Here is a 21243-nt window from a genome sequence, read left to right on the forward strand (position 1 = left end):
TACAGGATCACAATGTCCTTCTCAAGGAGGTGGTGATAGGCCATCACTTCACCGTTCCCAAGTTGCTCTGGACTCACACGCCTGTGTGCTCTTGGCTCCCCCATGGTTTCCAGGAAGAACCCCTGGTGTGCCAGCCCTTCTCGTGGTCACCACCTCTTTGCCAGGGTCGAGCTGCAGACTCCTCCGCCCCTGGGACTGCTCCTGCCATGCCGAGGGGAACCCTGCTACTGCAAAAATCCTCTCTCCCAGGGTCGAGCGGCAAGATCCTCCGCCACTGAGACTGCTTGCTGCAGTGCTCAGGGGGACCCTCTTACTCCAACAGTCCTTCTCGCTGGTCACACACTCCCAGAGGTTAACCGCTCCCTGAAACCGTCCCTCTCGGAGCCTTCAGCACGCCTGGTTCTCATTATTCCTCCTTTGTTTTACTGCTCCCCAGTCACTTACTGCAAGCAGCGCCATTCACAGGGTGCAGTACATCCCACCTCTGCCACCAGTTGTCACGGAGACCCTGGGCGATGCCCTGGAACTGCTCCCCACAAAACCAGTCAGGACTTTGAGGAGCCTCCTCTCCCTTGGAGCAGAAGTTTTTAGGGCAAGAAGCTCACACATCTTCACATCCTGGGTCTCTCCTTGGAGCATTCAGCATCCTCTGACCCTCCGTGCGCTTCCCACAGCGAGTCTGCCCAGGCAGGGTCCATTCTGGGGGGGTATCAAGGTTTTTTCCCCACTTTGAACTTTAGCGTCCAAGAAGTGGGGACCTGCATGATCACTTTTAATCTTTATTACCAGCTTAAATTTGGTACGCTGCCACCAGCCAAAATATGGTGTTTGGCACACTTTCTGTTCCCCCTAAACCTTCCCTGGGGAACCCAAGACCCAAACCCCTTGGATCTGAACACAAGGAGAAATTAGCCTTCCCTCCCCTCTTTTTCCCCCCAGACTTTCCCCTCCCTGGGTTACCCTGAGAGGCTACACTGATCCAAACTCCTTGGATCTTAAAACAAAGAGGAATTAACCTCCCCTCCCCGTCCTTTACCCCCCACCAATCTCTGGTGCGTTCAGACCCAATCCCCTTGGGTCTTAAAACAAGGAAAAAAATCAATCAGGTTCTTAAAATAGAAAGTTTTAAATTAAAGAAAGAAAAGGTAAAAATTATCTCTGTAAAATCAGGATGGAAAATGTTTTACAGGGTATTCAGATTTATATAGCCTACAGGGACCTCCCTGCCTCGCTTACCCTGAGATTCAAAGTTACAGCAAACAGAGGTAAAAATCCTTCCAGCAAAAGACACATTTACAAGTTAAGAAAACAAACATAAGATTGATCCACATTTCCTGGCTATACTTACTACTTTGAAACATGAAAGACTGATTCAGAAAGATTGGAGAAAACCCGGTTGCACGTCTGGTCCCTCTTAGCCCCAAGAGCGAACAAAGAACAAAACAAACAGCACAACAAAGACTTCCCTGAACCAAGATTTGAAAGTATCTTGTCCCCAGATTGGTCCTCTGGTCTGGTGTCAGCCAGGTTCACTGAGCTTCTTAACCCTTTACAGGTAAAAGAGACATTAACCCTTAACCATCTGTTTATGACAGGAGGGAAGCCAGCGTCCCCGTCGCCCCCCCCCACCGTTGGAACCACCACTCCCCAGGCCCATCCCAGAGTTGGGAACGGAAGTCTGCGCCCTGACCCCGCTGGAACTGCTCCTCCCCTGTATCCTCCCAGAGTTGGGTCGGGAACCCAGCGCCCCTCCCCCTCTCGAACGGCCACTCCCCTGTCCCCTCCCAGAGCTGGTGAGGGAACACAGCACCCCACCCCCGCTGGAACGGCCACTCCCGAGTCCCCTGACACAGCTAAGGAGGGAAGGCAGCGCCCCACCCCCGCAGGAACGGCCGCTACCTAGTACCCTTACAGAGCTGGGGAGGGAACCCAGAGCACAGACTCCGCAGGAAAGGCCGCTCCCCAGTCCCCTGGCAGAGCTGGGGAGGGAAGGCAGCGCCCCGCCCCCGCAGTAACCGCCACGCCGCAGTCCCCTGGCAGAGCTGGGGAGGGTAGACAGCGCCCTGCCCCCGGAGGAACGGCCGCTACCCAGTGGCTTTGCAGAGCTGGGGAGGGAACCCAGCAGCCTCCCCCGCAGGAATGGCCACAACCCAGTCCCGTGGCAGAGCTGGGGAGGGAACACAGTGCCCCGCCCCCGCAGGAACGGATGCTCCCCAGTGGCCTCGCAGAGCTGAGGAGAGAGGGCAGCGCCCCGCTTCCTCTGGAACGGCCGTTCCCATGTACCCTCGCAGAGCTGGGAAGGGAACCCAGCGCTCCGACCCCGCAGGAAAGACTGCTCTTCAGTCCCCTGTCAGAGCTGGGGAGGGAAGGCAGCACCCTGCCCCCGCCGAATGGTCGCTCTCCATTCCTCTCCCATAGCTGGGGCGGGAAGGCAGCGGCTTGTCCCTGCTTCAACGGCCGCTCCCCAGTCCACTTGCAGAGCTGGGGAGGGAACCTAGCGCCCTGCCCCTGCAGGAACACCGCTCCCCATTCCCCTCGCAGAGCTGGTGAAGGAAGGCAGCACCCCGTTGCCACTGGAACGGCCGCTCTCTAGTCCCCTCGCAGAGCTGGGGAGGGAACCAAGCACCTCGCCCTGGCAGGAACGGCCGCTCCCAGTCCCCTCGCAGAGCTGGGAAGGGAACCCTGTGCCCCGCAACCGCAGGAACGGCTGCTTATCAGTCCCCTGGTAGAGCTGGGGAGGGAAGGCAACGCCCTGCCCCCGCAGGAACAACTGCTACCCAGTCTCCTCACAGAGCTGGGAGGGGAACCCAGTCCCCCTCCCGCTCAGGAACGGCCGCTACCCATTCCCCTTGCAGAGATGGGGAGGATAGACAGTGCCATGCCCCCGTGGGAACGGACTCTTCCCAGTCCCCTTGCAGAGCTGAGGAGGGAACCCAGTGCCCCATCCCCACAGGAAAGACAACGTCCAAGTCCCCTCGCAGACCTGGGGAGGGAACACAGTGCCCCGACCCCACAGGAACGGTCGCTCTCCAGTCCCCTGGCAGAGCTGGGGAGGGAGGGCAGCGCCCCGCCCCCACAGGAAAAACAACATCCAAGTCCCCTTGCAGAGCTGGAAGGGGAACTCAGTGCCCCGCCCCCGCTGGATCGGCCGCTCCCCACTTGCCTCGCAGAGCTGGGGAAGGAAGAAAGCACCCCACCCCTGCAGGAACGGCCGCTCCCCAGTCCCCTCACAGAGCTGGGGAGGGAACCCAGTGCCCGGCCCCGGCAGGAACAGCTGCTCTCCAGTCCCCTAGCAGAGTCGGAGAGGGAAGGCAGCGCCCTGCCCCAGCAGGAAAGACCACTTTGTGGTCCCCTCGCAGACCTGGGGAGGGAAGGCAGCGCCCCACCCCCGCAGATACAGCCACTCCAAAGTCCCCTCCCAGAGCTGGGGAAGGAAGGCAGCGCCCCGCCCCCGCAGGAACGGCCACTCCCCATTCCCCTCGCAGACCTGGGAAGGGAACCCAGCGCCCCACCCCCACAGAAACAGCCGCTCCCCATTCCCCTCGCAGAGCTGGAGAGGGAAGGCAGCGCCCCACCCCCACAGGAACGGCCGCTCCCCAGTGTTGGTGTCACTAGGCATAAATCTAAGCCTTAGTGAACCAAAGCTCCTCCATGTTGAACTCTACTTGATCTAGAAAGCTAGCAGCTGTGAAATGAAATGTGTAACAGTAAGTTATCACTTGCAGCACAGCTAAAACCGGTCTAAAGCAGTGGTGATAAGGCCTGTGCACCTTTAGCAGAAGGACAAGGTAACTTGCAGAAGGAAAACTTACTAACAAGCTGCCGTGGACAAGATTACTTAATGCACTTGCGCTTACCTAATTGCTACAGGGGAGAAAGGAGGAGGAGGAGGGTGGGGGAAGAAAGGAGAAAGAGAAAGAAAAACTTATAAAAAGGGAAAAGCTGCTTGTGTAGCGGTGCATGATTTTAAGCGCTCGTCTCCTTGCACCGCTTTGAGATCCCAATAAACTTTGCTTGCTTCTCCACCCTGGTGTGTGTTCATTGGCGCTTCGCACTCTGGGCAACGAACCACTGTTGCTTGCCTCGGGCATCCTCTGTGTCAGCAACAGAAGGCATCGCCCCGACCCCCGCTGGAACAGCCGCTCCCCAGTCCCCCCACAGAGCTGGGGAGGGAACCCAGTGCCCAGCCCCGGCAGGAACAGCTGCTCTCCAGTCCCCTAGCAGAGTCGGAGAGGGAAGGCAGCGCCCTGCCCCCGCAGGAACGGCCGCTCCCCAGTTTCCTCGCAGAGCCGTGGAGGAAAGGCAGCGCCCCGCCCCCGCAGGAACGGCCGCTGCCCAGTCCCCTCAGAGAGCCGGGGAGGGAACCCAGCACCCCGCCCCCACTGGAACGCCCTCTCCCCAGTCCCCTCACAGAGCTGGGACGGAACCCAGCGCCCTGTCCCTGCAGGAACGACAGCTCCCCAATACCCTGGCAGAGCTGGGGAGGGAAGGCAGTGCACCGCCCCCACAGGAACTGAAGTACCTCAGTCCCCTCGCAGAGCTGGGGAGGGAAGGCAGCGCTCTACACCCGCTGGAAAGGTCGCTCCTCAGTCCCATCGCAGAGCTGGGAAGGGAACCTAGTGCCCCACACATGCAGGAATGACAGCTGCCCAGTCTCTCTGTCCTAGCATTCTTTCTTAAATTTCAACCTTAGAGTCCAGAAAATGAGATACTAGCATGAATTTCCCTAAGCTTAATTACCAGCTTAGATCTGATAGGCTGCCACCACCCAAAAATATAGTGTTTTGGGGCACTCTGACCTCCCCAACCTTCCCTGGGGACCCCAAGAACCCAGATCCCTTGGATTCTTAAAATAAGGAGAAATAAACCATTCCCCCACCTTTCCCCCTTCCAGAACTTCCCTCCCTGGGCTATCCTGAGATACTGATCCAACCTCTTAAATTACCATACAGAGAAGCATCTCCCTTCCCTTCCACAAAGAGGCAAACAGATTCAAGGAAAGCAGAGAGAGATTTTATCTCTCCCTCCTCCCGTCTCACCCACCCTTCCTGGTGAGTTATCCCAGTCCCCTGGGATAAAACAAGGAAAACAAGAAAGAAAAAAAAATCAATCAGGTTCTCTAAAAAGAAATCTTTTAATAAAAAAAAGAAAAAAGTAAAGATTTATCTCTGGAACTTCAAGATGTAAATATTACAGGGTCCTATAGCTTACAGACACTAGAAAGAGACTTTCCCCCCAGTACCAATACAAATCAAAATATTCCCAGCAACTACACATATAAAAGTTAACCAGCCAGATCCACAATTGCAAATAGAGTAAAACAATCAAAAAGCCTAAACCACCTGTTTTACTTACTGTATGAAAAGAAACTTAGGGAGCCTGTAGTAATGTCTGGTCTCTCTCAGACCCTCCGAGAGAAGAACACACAACGGACAAAGAACACACACAAAAACTTCCCTCCACCCAAATGTAAAAGTATCTTGTCTTCTGATTGGTCTTCTGGTCAGGTGCCCAGTTCCCTGCTTGTAACCCTTTACAGGCAGAAGAGACATTAACCCTTAACAATCTGTTTATGACACTCTCACAGAGCTGGGAGGTGAACCCAGTGCCCCACCCCCAGGGGAATGACAGGGGGCCAGTCCCCTCGCAGAGTTGGGGATGGAAGGCTGCTCCCCTCCCCCGCAGGAACCGCCACTCCCCAGTCCCGTGGTAGAGCTGGGGAGGGAGGGCAAAGCCCCGCCACCGCAGCAATGGCCAATCCCTAGTCTTCTGGCAGAGCCGGGGAGGTAACCCAGTGCCCCGCGCTGACAGGAATGGCCGCTCACCAGCCCCTCGCAGAGCTGGGGAGGGAACCCAGTGCCCCGCCCCCGCTGGAACTGCCGCTCCCCAGTCCCCTGGTAGAGATGGGGAGGGAAGGAAGCTCCGCACGCCCGCAGAAGCGACCGATCTCCAGTCACCTCGAAGAGCCGGGGAGGGACGGCAGCGCTCTGCCCCCGCAGGAATGGACACTGCCTAGTCCCATCGAAGAGCTGGAGAGGGCACCCAGCGCCCTGTCCCCACAGGAAATGTCACTCTCCAGTCCCCTTGCAGAGCCGGGGAGAGAAAAGCAGCGCCCTGCTCCTGCAGTAACGGCCGCTCCCCAGTCCCCTCGCAGACCTGAGGAGGGAACCCAGCGCCCCGCCCACCCAGGAACGGCTGCACCCAATTCCCCTCGCAGAGCTGGAGAGGGAACCCAGCACCCTGCCCCTCCAGAAATGGCTGCTCCCCAGTCTCCTGGCAGAGCTGGGGAGGGAACACAACGCCTGGCCCCCGCAGGAACGACCACTCCCCAGTCCCCCCGCAGAGCTGGGGATGGAAAGCAGCGCCCTGCTCCCGCTGGAATGACGGCCCCACAGTCCACTCGCAGAGGTGAGGAGGGAACGTCCCCGCAAGAACGGCCTCTCCTGACTCCCCTCGCAGAGCGGGGAGGGAACCCAGTGTCCCGCCCCCAATGGAATGGCCACTCCCCAGTCCCCTCGAAGAGCTGGGGAGGGAAGGCAGCGCCCCGCCCCTGCAAGAACGGCGGCTAGAGAGTCCCCTAGCAGAGCAGAGGAGGGAACAGTGCCCTGCCCCCGCAGGCACGGCCGCTCCCCCGTCCCCTGGCAGAGTTCATCAACTATTAATAAAAACTAGGGTTGACAAGTCATATTCTTTGTAGTATCAGGATGGTGGAATGGTCTAAAGTGCTAGTTATTAGACTCTTTTTTTTCTAATCCCTTGGGTGTTCTGGTCTCTGCATGGAGACGTGGTTTCACATCCCACTCCTGATATTATCATTAATTCTATCCAGAGAAAATGGTCTCACTTCAATCTCCTTTGGAACAATAGAACACCATTTGCTTAGCTTTTCTATTCCAGTAGCTGTGAGAGAAGCTCCAAACCAGGGGGAAACAGGGCCTGTTCTCTCGACCCATCAATTTTTTGTCTTCCTTCATTCCAAGCCATTTTCTCAAATACATCCGTATTTCCCACACTTTTATGAAACTTTAGGGTCATCATTTAATTGCCACACAACTGTACTTATGAAGTGAAGTGAAACACAACATTTTTTGGATATTCTTGCAGAAGAGTTTTGTTTTCTGACCTGGAATTGAACAGGGGCTACCCGAGGGGGACAATTCTACTCCCTTTTCTTGACTCATCCGAAAAACATAAGTTCGTGGTGCCCTTTGTTTCCTTGTTCTTCAAACACCTGTCGGGGTGGCCTAGGGAGACTTGGTCCTGACTCTCAGGGTCCCTCCCTGCCCTACCTTTCTATATGATTCTGTTGTGTGGGTTTGTGCTGTGTCGTTGTCCCACACTGAGCAGTTTTGCACAGTGTCACTTTGCACTCTGATGCATTGTTTCGTGTTGTATGGTTTTTGCACTGGCTTGTGTTGCACTGGTTTGAGCTGAGCTCTTTTGCAGTGCGTCATTTTGCCCTATGGGACGTTCATTTGCATGGTGCTGAATTGTCAGGCTTTGCACTCCTACGTGTTGTCACTTTGTGCTGTGGAATGTCAGTTCACGCTGAATTGTTAGATGTTAGATTGGGGTGTTTCCACTTTTGTTGTTGTTTATATTACATTGCGATGGCATCGAATTATAGAGCTGTATGGCTGCAAGGGCCCTGGAGAGGTCATGAAATCCAGCCCTCTCTGCTGAAGCAGGGTCAAGCAGAGACGATGCATTGGGGGCATGTGGGATCAAGTGCCCCCAGCAGTCGGCCCAGGCAGGGAGCAGAAGGAGGGAACCAGAGGCAGAGCAGGTTGTCTATGGGACCAAGTATATGCAGAGTATCTTTGACAGAGGTTTGTTCAACCTGTTCTTAAAAACCTCCTAGGACAGAGACTCCACAGAAACCCTTGGGAGCCTATTCCAGAGCTTAACTACCCTCAGAGTTAGAAAGCTGTTCCCAACATCTAACGTGAATCTCGCTGGCTGCAGATTAAGTCCATTACTTCTTGTCCTACCATCAGTGGACATGGAGACCAATTGATCATTGTCCTATTTATAAAGACCAAACTTTTCCCCCTGCAATTATCCATTAAATGGTTACTATCCTCTCTTCTTGCCTAGGGTACAATGGAAGAGGAGAAAATACTCTCTTAACATAGGATGCAAATGTCAGTTTGTTCTCTCTTCATGTTTTACTGAAGCTCAGAGAGAGGAAGAAACATGACCTGCCAAAGAGCACAGAGAGTTAGTTTCATTTTGATCTGTGACTATTACCAGAAGAGTGACACCTAAGATTTGTCGCAACCACCCACCATGGGGCTTGATTTTATGATGGTGGGATTAAGAGCATCATGCTCTACCAACAGAGCTAACTAGATTTAAAGTCAGTCAACTGCCCAGTTCCAGTGTAGAAGGAGCCTGAGGGTGTTTATTTGTGAGCTGATGTTCCCTGTCTGACATTTGCCTTCTTTCCTGGTTTGTTATGTCTTCAGCGAGCAAACCAGAGCTGTCACAGGGCTGGTTAGATGCTGCTTTCTAGACCAGAGAGCTGGGGTTAATTTAGCATGCTGCTGCCATCGGCTGGTCAGAGTAACCAGGGCGGGAGGTTGGAATTTAGGATTCTCCCACCAAGGGGAGGTGCTGTTGGACTCATCTAGTGGGGGAGAGTCTGAAAAAGTTTCTCGGTTCCCAGAGAGGGGGCAGACAAGCTGGTGCCACACACACATTTTCATAGGGAATCAGGCCCCCCCTTGGGAAAAACTCAAAAGAAGCCCAAACCCAGGAGTGTCAGAGAAGAGAATCACTGTTTGCTTTAAGAGATGGGTGAGGGAAACCTGCAGTTCCTTAGATCCCTCCAGCACCAGATAGAACCATTTGTGGGGAAAGTCTGGGGAAGCCAACGAGGACAAGGAGGGGGAAAAAGGCCTTGCAGCTGTTGTACAATCATCATACTCTCAGCAGAAGGGTCCGGGGAGCTCTGCTCTCAGAACTCACAAGATGGCAAAGTTCAGAGCCCCGTTCCACGGAGTCAGACTGTGATCAGCTCACAGCGAGGGGGAGCAACACCCCTTCCTTGGTCTCTATGCCAAAGCTTCTATCAGCTCAGTGTCCTTCCTGCAAGAGTCGGCTGCTGAGAGGGTTGCGATGGGGTAATTGAAGGCAGAGGAGGATTGTTCCTCCTGGGTTTTTATGTGTGTTTCTGTGATCCTGCTGGAGGAAGCATCATTCGAGTTTGTTTCAGTGGCTTGTGTAGAGCTGAGGTTGTGACCCTGAGTACAGGGGTTCCTGCACTCTCTGTTCTTAACCCGTCAGGGAGTGGACAATGGAGCAATGTCAGAAAGTGGATAGAAAGTAGCCTAAGAAAGTGTAGCATAAGTGAGGGAAAAAAAACATTAGTGATCTAGTGGTCTAGTGTTTAGGATTTGGCACTTTCACTGCCATGGCCTGGGTTTCCCAGTCAGGGAAAAGTAACTTTAAACCAAAAAAGCTTCAGTTATTCTTCACTTGCAATGTAAACAAGCCTGTGGTTTTTTCCTGATTCCTCCATCTTCCCAGCGTCTCCATGGCAGGGCTGGCTCCAGGCACTAGCACAGCAAGCAGGTGCCTGGGATGGCCAATGGAATGGGGAGGCTTCTGCGGCAGTTGGGCCCTCTCAGTCCCTCTCGGAGGGAAAGACTTGCTACCAAAAGTGGCAGAGGTAGAGCTGCTGCTGATTGCAGCTTTTTTATATTTTCTTCCACTTGGAGTGGCAAAAATGCTGGATCTGGACCTGCTCCATGGAAAACAATTTGTTAAATCCCAGATGAGTGGAGTTCTATCAGTTCTCAGCCTGAGTCCTTAGGTCTTAATCCTGAGGATATTGTCCCATCATGGGGCCATTTCCCTCCTCTCTTTCATACAGAATCACAATTTTCCTTGCACAGACACAGGAACAGCAAGATCTTTCTCTGTCCCTTGTGCAAAGCAGGGGGCCAAATTCCATGGAAACAATGGATGAGTTGGGGCCCTGGGCACATCCAGACCTGGCAGTGAGCTGTTCCCTCCCCTCTTTCTTTATGCCCCTGTTGTTATTTCATGGATTGTCTGGGATGGGGGAAAAGCTGAGTTCACTCCAGGTGAAGGGTAAAAAGGACCCTCAAAGTCTCAGGACCCAGCCCCTGCTACCAGGATCACCGAAGTGCTGGGGATTTGAGTAGGAAAGGGACTGTGTGAATTGTCAAGGTGGGGAATGAATAACAATCTACAACTAGATCCACCTCATTCACCACGGACACAGGCTAATCCTGCTGCAGATAGAAGGGAAACTGGGAGTGATTCTTTGCTGTGCAGCCATGGAAACAATGACCCAATTGCACCGCAGTGAATGTGCTGGGGAAGCTGAACTTTACAGGCAGGTGGCAATAGCAGATCCTAGAAATAATTGGAGCTTCCCACACCACTCCTGCCACCAGGGTCAGGTGTTGAGCGACTCACAGCGCCCCTCCCCTCTCATTACCTTCCAGCAGGAGGTGGCCGCACTCCCCACCCAATGCGGGGGAGAGGGATGAGTGTATCTCTGCACCCTGAGTCCGGGGCACACACTCTCTCTGCCCCACACATCAATTCTGGCCCTGCTGAAAAGTGACCCTAAGAACCAGCAGCCTCCAGGACAGCAGGTTTGGCCCTCAGAGCAGGGAATGTGTCCTCTATGCTGCTCTTAGGCCACTGGATGCTCTGGGACTAGGAGGGCTCTGAGTATGAGCTACAGCATATCTAGGGATGTAACTCAGTGATAGTAGCATATGCTTTGCATGTATGAGGCCCTGTGTTTCCAGGTTCTTTGTTGCACTCTGCTGCTTTGCTCATGGCCAGCTGGGATGTGGCCCAGCAGTCTCCCTGCAGGAGTTTTAATCCTGCTGAGTGAGGGGCACATGCCAATTTAATGCAAGGTCTGGGGGGGTTTCTGCTCCTAAGTCACCTTGGTACATTTAAGATTCCCATCTGCTTTGCTGCTTGGGACAAGGGTAGATGAGAAGGGCGAATCCTCCAGCACTGGAGGGAAAGATCCCATCTGCACAGACAGAGAGGCAGACTAGACTTATTTCTTGTCTGGGCCCAATCTTTTCTCCTGGTATAGCCCTTGTTCCAGCTCAGGTGATAGCTAGGGGATGTCTCATGACTGCAGCCATGTTTGTTCAGTTCCACCCCCTTATACAGCTTTGTTACAAGGCAGGAACCTTTTGTCTCTCTCCTGTGGAAAAGCCCCAGGTTTAAGATGGATTCCTGTACCAGGTGACATGGAACAACATGTCCTGTGAGACCTCAAGCCTTCACTCTTCTTGGCCTGACTCACAGATGGTGCAGGACAGAGCCATCTGCAGTCAATTGTCCTGGTTAATGAGAGCCATCAAGATTCCAAACCACTATTAATGGCCCACACTTTGCATCATTGCAACAGGACCTCAGAGTTATAGTTCATATTTCTAGTTTCAGATACAGGAATGATCGGTTCATACAAATAGGATGAACACACACAGTAGATTATAAGCTTTGTAATGATACCTTACAAGAGACCTTTCACATGAAGCATAGTCCAGTCACTTTATATTCACACTCATTAACATATTTTCATAAAATCACATGGAGTGCAACTTCACAGCAGGGAAAGGGTTTTACTAGGACACCTGGGAGCAGTTGAGTTTCATGTACAGACTGTAGTATTAGTTCCTCCAGGTTTCTCATAAGCACACAGGGACCTTAATGGATGCTCTCGATACAGGAATGGACCAGACACGATAAAGTGATGGCAATTGTATTTTCCTTTTTTATTTTTGCATTTCCAATGACATTTCTGTCTGTGATTTTGTTTTGCTTTGTATAACTGTGTTTTCTCCTGGATTTGATATTTAACTAAAAAAAGAATAATGCCTCAGGGCAGCGGATGGAGGATCAGGCTGGGGCTAGGACTGCTAAGAGAGCGAGAGTAGCAGGTTTTCTGTACTGTTTCTCGCTTTCTTTTTCTTGATTAGTTTCTCTTCTGCACAAAATTTGCCTCTTTTACATGTGAGCCTGGTTAGCTCAGTTGGACATCAGACTTTTAGTCTGAGAGTACAGGATCCAAGTCCCTGGTCAAGCAGACACATAGTTCCCCCTGTGATATCCCTCGAGAACTTCGGAAGGACTCTTCTTGACTTCAGTTTTTCCTTTTCAGAAATTAGCCTTTCCTAGGAATGGCCCTTTACTGCCTGGGACTGAAGATGCTACTTCCTCACCTGTCCATTGACCTCGCAATCTGGAGGAAGAAAGGCTTCTGGGCCTGCAGCAAAGCTCCGTGCGCTGAATTTTTGAACAAATGCAGGACTAGCCAGAGATGCATGTTCCCACTGAGTCCTCCCTGCCAGAAGTCAACAGAGATCAAAGGCTCCCAGGCTGGTCCCATGGTTTAAGGGTCAGCACTCAGGACTTTGAACCCTGAAATCAAAGTTTAAGTCTCAATGAGACCTTGGGGTCCTTTGGTTGCCGGCTAACCATCTTGGGATTTCCAAAGCTTCATCCTGCTCTCCCAAATGACATGGTAGCCTGATCTAATATTTAACTAAAAAATAATTTATCTGGGCACCAAATGGAGGAGCAAGATGGAACTAGGGCTGCTAAGGGAGCAAGAATAGCAAATTTTCTGAATTTTCTGTCCTCTTTTTCTTGAGTAGTTTCTCTTCTGCATCAAACTTTCCTTTCTTTGTGTGAGCCTGGCTAGCTCAATTGGTAGCACATCAGACTTTTAATCTGAAAGTCCAAGGTTCAAGTCCCTGGTCAGATAATGAAGGGGACTTTTCCTCCTGTGGTATTCCCCCCAAAACTGAAGAAGGCATCTCTTTAGGATGTTACTTAACATTGCTCCCCCTGCCCCTGCAGGGCTTGGTCCCCTCTAAGAAGGGCCATGTACTGCCTGGGACTGAAGGGGCAACTTCCTCACATGCCCACTGGCTTCTCAGTCTGGATTAAGAAAGGCGTTTCTGGGAGCTGCAGCAAACTGCTGCATGACAACTTGGTGAGTAAATGCAGGGCTGCCCCCACAGGATCATCCACACCAGAGCTCAGCACAGGTCTGGGGGATCCCTATTGGTCTCATAGTGTAAGGGCCAGCACTCAGGACTTTGAATCCTGCAATCTGAGCTGAAGTCTTGTTGGGATCTGAGGACAGACAATTTCTGTGCCACAAACCCTGCTGGGTCTTCCAAGGCTCTGTCTTGCTTTCTCAAAGGCCATGAAAGCCTGTCTTTTACCTGCCGGCTGTTCTGACTTGAGCACAAGAGGGGACGTTTGATCCAGAAACCTGGCCGTGCCTGGAGTCCTGTAGGTAGGGATGCGAGCTCCATTTCCTCTGAGTCCTGAAGCTGGGCTGCAGCCTGGCCTAGGAGGCAGCCCTATTGGTTGACCTACTGGCCCAAAGTCACTTGTGCAGTGTTGGTGTCCACAGGAATGCTGAAGGGCCTAAGGGAGGGAGGCTTAATACTCTCCCCTATCAGTCAGGGCGGAAGAGAAGGGCTCAAGAGTGGGCAGGTTGATGGCTGGGCCTTCTAGCATTCGGTTGGGGATGAGGTGGGGAATGCGAACTGGGAGAAGCGGTTGCTGGCCTGTTAGGAATATCTCAGCCGGTGGCATAAGTGGACCTTGTCATTAGCCTACAAAGTTGTGATGCTCAAGACTTATCTTTTGGCTGTGGGAAATTTCCTCAGCCACATGTTTCCCTCTGCTCCACGAGTGCTGCTGAGACCGAACACGATGGCCTTCCTAGCCAATGGGAGCTGCGGAGTTGGTACTCAGGGCAGGGGCAGTGCATGGAGATGCTTCCCCACCCTGGGGGATGCTGGGACATGCCAGCCACTTCTGGGAGCGGCACGGAGGGACAGAGGTTGAGTGGGCAGGGAGTCACATCAATGTTGCTGGTACATCTCTGCATGATTCCCATGGCAGCACCAAACAAGGGATGTTTTCCACTGCCCAGGAGACCCAGCCAGGGACTGATGTGCTGGAGATATGTTGGGAAAGGGACTGTCTGAATTCCCAAGGCAGGGAATGAACAATCTACAGCAACATAATTAACCACAAACACACTCTAACCATGCTCCAGCCAGTAGGGAAATGAGCAGGAATTCTTGCTGTTCAGCCAGGGCCAAATGTACAGAGCTGCACAGCAGTGAGTGAGCTGGGGAAGCTGGTCTGAGCAAACAATTGGAAATGACCCTTCAGTAAGAACAGAACCAGATTGTAGAAAGGCCCCTGTGTTAAGTGGTTGTGGCTGAGTGCTTAGGGAGCTGGGTTGATGCCATAGGTGTCTTTCTGTGGAGGTTTGATTCTTGCCAGCTAGGGAAGGCTTGTGTGTGGTGTCTTCATGGCTGTACTTTCAGTGATGCAGGTTTCTCTATCCCATTGTTCCATGGGCATCCTACTAGATTGCCAGCTGCCTTTCAACTGCAGTGTGGAGACTGTGTATGGGGAGAGACAGTGAATGTGTCGAAGTACGTAGGAGCAGATCATTATTATCTCTACCAGAAAGAGGGAGAAGCTAAGGCTGAGAAAAGAGAATTAACTTGTCTTAGGTCACACAGCCAGGCAGTGGCAAAGTTGGCAATAGGACCCAAGAGCCCTGATTTTCAAACTAACCATCAGATCTTGAATTTCAGACATTGAATGACCTGAGTAAAGTGCTCTCAGATGAGCTCCAGACCAACAACATTGCACAGTAATTATTCAGCAAGTATTTGAGGAGAACTGCAATGTTACAGAGAATCATGAACTGCTCAGAGACAATTAATGCAGAGAAGCAGCAAAATTCATCAAACATATAACTGGTTATGACTTATTACCTTGGTCTTCAAAGAGAACAACAAGGACCTGAGTCTCCTCCCTGTCAATAATCCCCTGCTCAACCAATCAGGGTAGAGACTAAGGATGGGAGGCTGAGGGTTCTCACCACAGAGCCCAAAGGATGGCCCAGGTCACTGGTGGGGATCACTGCCCGAGCACTATTTCAGCCCCACATTTTTGGGTGGACCTCCCACAGTGGGAGCTGCAGAGTATGTCTACACTAAGGGATTATTCTGATTTTACATAAATCAGTTTTGTAAAGCAGATTGTATAAAGTCGAGTGCACGTGGCCACACTAAGCACATTAATTCGGCGGTGTGTGCTTCCATGGTCAGAAGCTAGCATCGATTTCTGGAGCACTGCAGTGTGGGTAGCTATTCTATAGCTATCCCATAGTTCCCGCAGTCTCCTCCGACTCTTGGAATTCTGGGTTGAGATCCCAGTGCCTGATGGGGCAAAAATCATTGTTGCGGGTGGTTCTGGGTAAATGTCGTCACTCATTCCTTCCTCCGGGAAAGCAACGGCAGACCATCATTTCACGCCCTTTTTCCCTGGATTGCCCTGGCAGACACCATAGCATGGCAACCATGGAGCCTGTTTTGCATTTTGTCACTGTCACCGTATATGTACTGGATGCCGCTGACAGAGGCAGTACTGCAGCACTACGCAGCAGCATTCATTTGCCTTTGCATGATAGCAGAGATGATTATCAGTTGTTCTGTACTATCTGCTGTGCCATTGTAAATTGGCAATGAGATGATTGTTATCTGTTGTTTTGTGCTGTCTGCTGCTGTCATGGGTGATCCTGGCTGATCTTTGCTGAAGTTGGCCAAGAACGCAAAGACAAAAATAGGAATGACTCCCCTGGTCATTCCCTCCTTTACGTTGTGTCTAAAAATAGAGTCAGTTCTGCCTAGAATATGGGGCAAGTGTACTAGAGAACCAGTGTATCAGAGAGCACAGCTGCTCCATTTTGGATCCTGGAGAAATGATGAACTACATGCCTTTCTAAGGGGTGCCCCTACGACAAACACACCTGTTGCTTCCCTGCTCCCCCAACCCTCCTGGGCTACCATTGCAGTGTCCCCACATTTGTGTGATGAAATAATAAAAAATGCAGGAATAAGAAACACTGACTTATTAGAGATAAAATGAGGGGGAGGCAGCCTCCAACTGCTATTAGTCCAGGCATGACATTAAGCAGTGCAAGGGAGAGGAGCCCAGCATCCTGCTGCTATGGTAGTCCAGGCAGTAGAGAATCTTTTCTTCACACATGAAAGGCAGCGGGCCCTTTAAATCATCTCCCAAGCCCCCATGCTGGAGCCCTGGGGAGCAAATCACTGCTGTGGATGCTGCTCTCTCCAGCTTTGCGAACACAGAGCAGGGGCGGCAGAAGCTTCCTTACAGCGGGAGGGGGAGGGGCACCGTTGTCCGAACTGTGGCACCCTTATGACACCCCTTCCTAAGGACCCTCACTCACAGCACCTCTCCCCTCGAGGCCACACCCACAGAACGCCTTTTCCCCAAGACTGTACCCTTTCCCCTCCCCTTCATCATTTGTCCTAACAGCCAATAAAGAGTGGTGGGGCCATGGCCCTCTAACCCCCCTGTTCCAGCACCTCTGACACAGAGCTAAGCAGGCAGCAGTGTGTACGTGTATGTGTGTGTGTGTGTGTGACAGAGAGTGCTGTGCTGTGCTGACCTGAGCCAGTGAGAGAAGAGGGGCTGATGTCGGGGCTGTCCCCTGCCTCAGGACTGGTTGCTTCCAGCAGCTGTCTGAACTTAGAGACAGTGTGCCGACACACTCACTCTTCCACAATGCACACACTGTCTCTCCTCCCCACACGCACACGCTCTCTACCCCACCATGCACATTGCAGTTGAAAAGAGCTGGCAATCTAGTAGGATGCCCATAGAACAATGGGATAGAGAAACCTGCATCATGTGATGCTGTACCAGCCCGTGAGGCATTGCAAACCCTTCCCAAAGCACCCTGCAGCCAGTTGCACAGTGGGATAGCTACCCACAGTGCACTGCTCTCTGTGGTGATCCAAGAGATTCTAGCATGGATGTGCACTGGTGACACAGGGTGGACATGCAACAGCTGTTCAATTAAAACACTTTAACTAAAGCCATATCACCCATTAGTGTAAGTCTAGCTTGAGAGTGAGACAAGGCCCAGCTCTGTTAAAACTAAAGAACCACAACTTCCTCTGTAGTTTGACTGCAGATCAAGTGGTCCTTGGTTCAAATCCAAGTACCACCTCACACACCTGTTCCTTCAATAAAAATAATTCCATTTCCAGTATGTTCAGGAACTCCACTAAATAGGGACCCCTGAAATGAATGGACACACTCAATGTTTTCCTCTGCAAATGCATAAAAATCTAGCAAACATGTCCCCCAACTGAAATCACTTCCAATCCTCTAAGTCTCTAGGTTTGTTTTCATCAATTAAACAACGGCACATGAAGACGCATTTGCAGGTCCTTGGCCTCCATGGGCTACAGTGTGCAGAAGAACAAGAACCACATCCACTTGGGAGGAATGGACTAGTCTGTATTACATTTGGTAAGTAAGTTGCCATTGGGACCGAAAACTCTACTGGAGGTGGACAGGAGCCGTTACAAAAATAAAATAACCAAGATTTACCAAACTCCTTGTTACACATTCAATCCTCTGTTTGTGCACACGGCATCAATTGGGGCTTTAATAAATGGCAGCCTTCCTTTAACACAGATCGTTGTTCCTTGTGACTTTCAGATGCATTTGAATGGCAGCTGTTTAGAGGTCATGTGCTGCTAGTTCATGAGCAGCAGCAGAGTCTTTGTACGTTTACCAACCGTAGAGCTGTGTGTGTCTGCATCCAAGTAACTGCAGAGTCAGTGTAGTACCAGACAATTAATTGCACAGTTTCACTTTCCGGTCTCATTGATCATTTGGGTAGAAACAGCAATGGTTTGCTGGTTTTTGGTTTTTTTCCCCTTCATTTTCTCCTAAGGAATGTGTGATCTTGAGCATGTTATTTTAAGTTCCCTGCGGGTCAGGAAAATTCCATCTCCTTGAAATAGGTGGGGAAGTGACCTGTTTGTGTAACCTAGAATAACAGAGCTTTTATAAAGCAGTTTTGCCTTTAATATACTGGGATAAAGACAGTAAATAGTAAATTCTACAGCCAGACACCAGGCCAGGATCAATTGATGGGGCCAGGATCAATTAATTCCAGAAGAAACAAACTCTTGGGAAGTAGATGTAATTTGTCCCCAAACCTTTCTTTATTCTCATATGCTCTGAGGGATTCTCTTCCAGAGGGCAGAGTTAAGGTTATCTGGGCATGTACCCTCACTCTGTATTCCCTGTTTTTCCAGAATTTGAGTTTTACTGAACTCGATGTTCTGGAAGGTAAGAGATATTCACAGTCAAAGTTAACTCTGCGTTAATAAAGGTTTTGTTAGTGGCAAATAATGAGACTAATCCCTCACTGCGGTAATTCCACTGACTTCAGTGTACTCCTCCTCATTTCTAGTTCCAAAAAAATAAGCAAATTAAAACAACCTTGAGAACTAAAATACTGTGAGAAAATGGAAATTTTAGTAGCTCAAATAATTCAGTTTCTTCTGTGTCTTGTGCGTGTGTAAATGGCACAACATGTTAATTTCTAAGCACATCTTTCTTAACTTCTTCAAATATTCTGTAGTACATTAACTAGATCAAGTGGGTTGTTCAATGGAGGGAGGTTTTCATGCATTGCCCAAAACATATTTTTCATGTTATGTAAATGAACACAACTCATTGAACACAAAATTGTGTATTTCATGCCATGAACTGAGTCGGTAGGTCAAATTAATAGGCTTGTTTTTTCTCTGTCTCTCTCCATGAAAAAAGGAAGAAACCGTGAAAATACCCATGGAGAGAGGGTGTTTCTGAGAGCTGGGGTAGATATGGAGATATTTATGAAAGGAGGAGAGGCCAAAGTAGGGCCTTAGCTGGAACAAATGGGGAGGTTTTTTGTGCAGTTTCATTTCAGCCAGCCTCACATCCTGTAGTCCCTACTTCACCACCCCACCAACAAAGCCACCTGTGACTCCTAAGACAGCCCCACTGCAAAAACTGCAGAACCCTCAGCACTCCCTCTCCTAGCTGGATCCCCTGGCAGCCAGAGCTCTCCGCAGAACTGCTGTGGTTGCTCTCCTGAGTGTCTGATCAAGGATGGCTACCGGCTTCTCCTGAGAATGCAGCTGAGAAATGACTCACCCTTCTCTAGATTCTCGCCTCTGGGCTCTGAGAAGCAGGATGGGCCCTGTATGATAAAGTCCATGCAACATTCCCCTCTCATCCCAGCCCTGGTTTGTCACTAGTAGCCTGCTGTGTCTGGGTAGCAGCAAAGGATGTTTCCCAACATTCAGGAGACCCCAGCCTGGGACTAAAGTCAGCCCAGCCCAGACCCCACATCCTAAAGTGAATAAGGAAAAGTTATTTACTTGTTCCCATAATATAAGAACTAGGGAACACCAAATGAAAGTAATGGGCAGCAGGTTTAAAACAAATAAAAGGAGGTTCTTCACACGGTGCACAGTCAACATGTCAAACTCCTTGGCTGAGAAGGTTTTGAAGGCTGGGACTATAACAGATAAATTCATGGAGGTTAAGTCCATTGATGGCTATTATCCAGGATGGGTAAGGAATGGTGTCCCTAGCCTCTGTTTGTCATAGGGTGGAGATGGATGGTAGGAGAGAGATCACTTGATCATTACCTGTTAGGTTCAGTCCCTCTGGGGCACCTGTCATTGGCCACTGTTGGCAGACAGGATACTGGGCTGGATGGACCTTCGGTCTGACCCAGTATGGCTGTTCTCATATTCTTATGAAGGGAGAGAGAAAGTCTTGCAACACAGTTTCTGTAGTGTAGTGGTTATCACATTTGCATAACATGCAAAAGGTGATTGGTTCAAAAACAGGAGGATTTACTTTTTCTGCCTGTCCAGCAAAGCGCTCCTACTGCTGCCACTGTCCTGTCCTGCAGTAACCCCAACCCCTGCATGGCAGACGGCGGTGAAATGAGCTGAGCAAAAAGCCTTGGCACCAGCAGGGGAAAGCTAGAGGGTCTTGGCCAGTCACCTTTTGAAGCCTTGTGACTTGGCCTCTTCTGCCCTTGGAGGCTGGCCTACGGAGGTCGGCTCTTCCTGCTGGCCTCCTTTGTGTGACATGCCAAAGGAGGGAGTGAGGCAGGAACGGGACAAAAGAGGAAAGTCCAGCTGAGGAAGGCAGGGCAGAAGCTAAGCACCTCAGTTCTGCTAAGTGGGGTTAGTAGAGCGCCACCATTGTTCTGCAAAGCCTGGGGAGGTGCAGTTGGCTGCTGGGAGGTAGAATCCTGTGCCTGCCTCTTGGCTTCCCAGGGATGGCTACTTGCATCCCAGGAGAAGAAGGATGGTTCTTGGTGAAAGGAAGTCAAGCAATGCTATGGGAGGAAATTTGGGTGCAGGGTGCTGGCTCTGCGCTGGGGGAGGGGATTGGGGTGTAGGAGGGGTGACGCTTACCTCGGGCAGTGCAGCTCCCAAAGTGATCGGTACAGACAACCCTGCGTCAGCAGCTCCTAGGTGGGCCATGCCAGGGTGTGTCCATGCACTGCTGCATGCAGGCGCTGCCCCCAGAGCTCCCATTGGTTGCAGTTCCTGGCCAATGGGAGCTGCGGAGTTGGTACTTGGGGCAGAGGCAATGAATGGAGACCCTCCCCCCGCCCCAGGGGATGCCGGGACATGCCAACCACTTCTGGGAGTGGCACGGAGGGATGGAGGTAGAGTGGGCAGGGAGCCACCTTAGTGCTGTTGGCACATCTTTGCACACCCATGGCGGGAGGGGAGCAGAGGTCGCCCATGTGCTGCCTGGGGTAGGAGCAGTGCACAGAGCTTCCTCCCCTACTGGGTCTATTACAGGAGTGGATGGGTGGGGTCTTTTGGCCTGTGTGGTGCAGCAGGACGGACTAGATGATCACATTGGTCCCTTCTGACCTTAAAGGCTCCGAGTCTAAAAGGGAGAGGGAAGTAAAGGAAGTTTTAAAAAAAAAAGAAACCAAACATTGTAATACAAAGATGACTCCAACAGCTCATTGTACAGTCCCACCCCTTTCTTCCTCCATTGTGCATTGAATGACCTGTAGGACATTGATTGTCTCATTCCATTGATAAACTGATACAATGCAACTGAAATTAAACCAACTCCCAAGGGAGAAAACATCACATCACTGCATTGGCTGGGAATCGAACCCAGGTCAACTGCTTGGAAGGCAGCTATGCTCACCACTATACCACCAATGCATCTGGCAAAAGTGTTACTTATGCTTGCAAAATGAGGATAGAGCAGCATTGAGGAGATTTTCGGCCTGTTAAAATGAACTGGATTCTCATCACTAAAAAAACCACC

At 51.1% G+C, this 21243-nt stretch overlaps 1 long non-coding RNA gene and 1 other non-coding gene across 2 annotated transcripts in view; one reads left to right on the plus strand and one right to left on the minus strand.

Annotated features, from left to right (window-relative positions):
- The first annotated feature begins 12867 nt into the window (after window positions 1–12867).
- Window positions 12868–21243, plus strand: part of LOC127041589 (uncharacterized) — a 244742-nt gene continuing 236366 nt past the window's right edge. The window contains exons 1-2 of the long non-coding RNA XR_007771683.1: window positions 12868–13003; window positions 17310–17394. This is a non-coding gene — a long non-coding RNA (uncharacterized LOC127041589). The remainder of the gene's footprint in view (window positions 13004–17309; window positions 17395–21243) is intronic.
- TRNAG-UCC (transfer RNA glycine (anticodon UCC)) lies at window positions 21066–21137 on the minus strand. Its single transcript has one exon. It is a non-coding gene; the product is annotated as a tRNA-Gly (tRNA).

Source organism: Gopherus flavomarginatus (genome assembly GCF_025201925.1).
Source record: "Gopherus flavomarginatus isolate rGopFla2 chromosome 13 unlocalized genomic scaffold, rGopFla2.mat.asm SUPER_13_unloc_3, whole genome shotgun sequence".
Lineage (NCBI taxonomy): Eukaryota > Metazoa > Chordata > Testudines > Testudinidae > Gopherus > Gopherus flavomarginatus.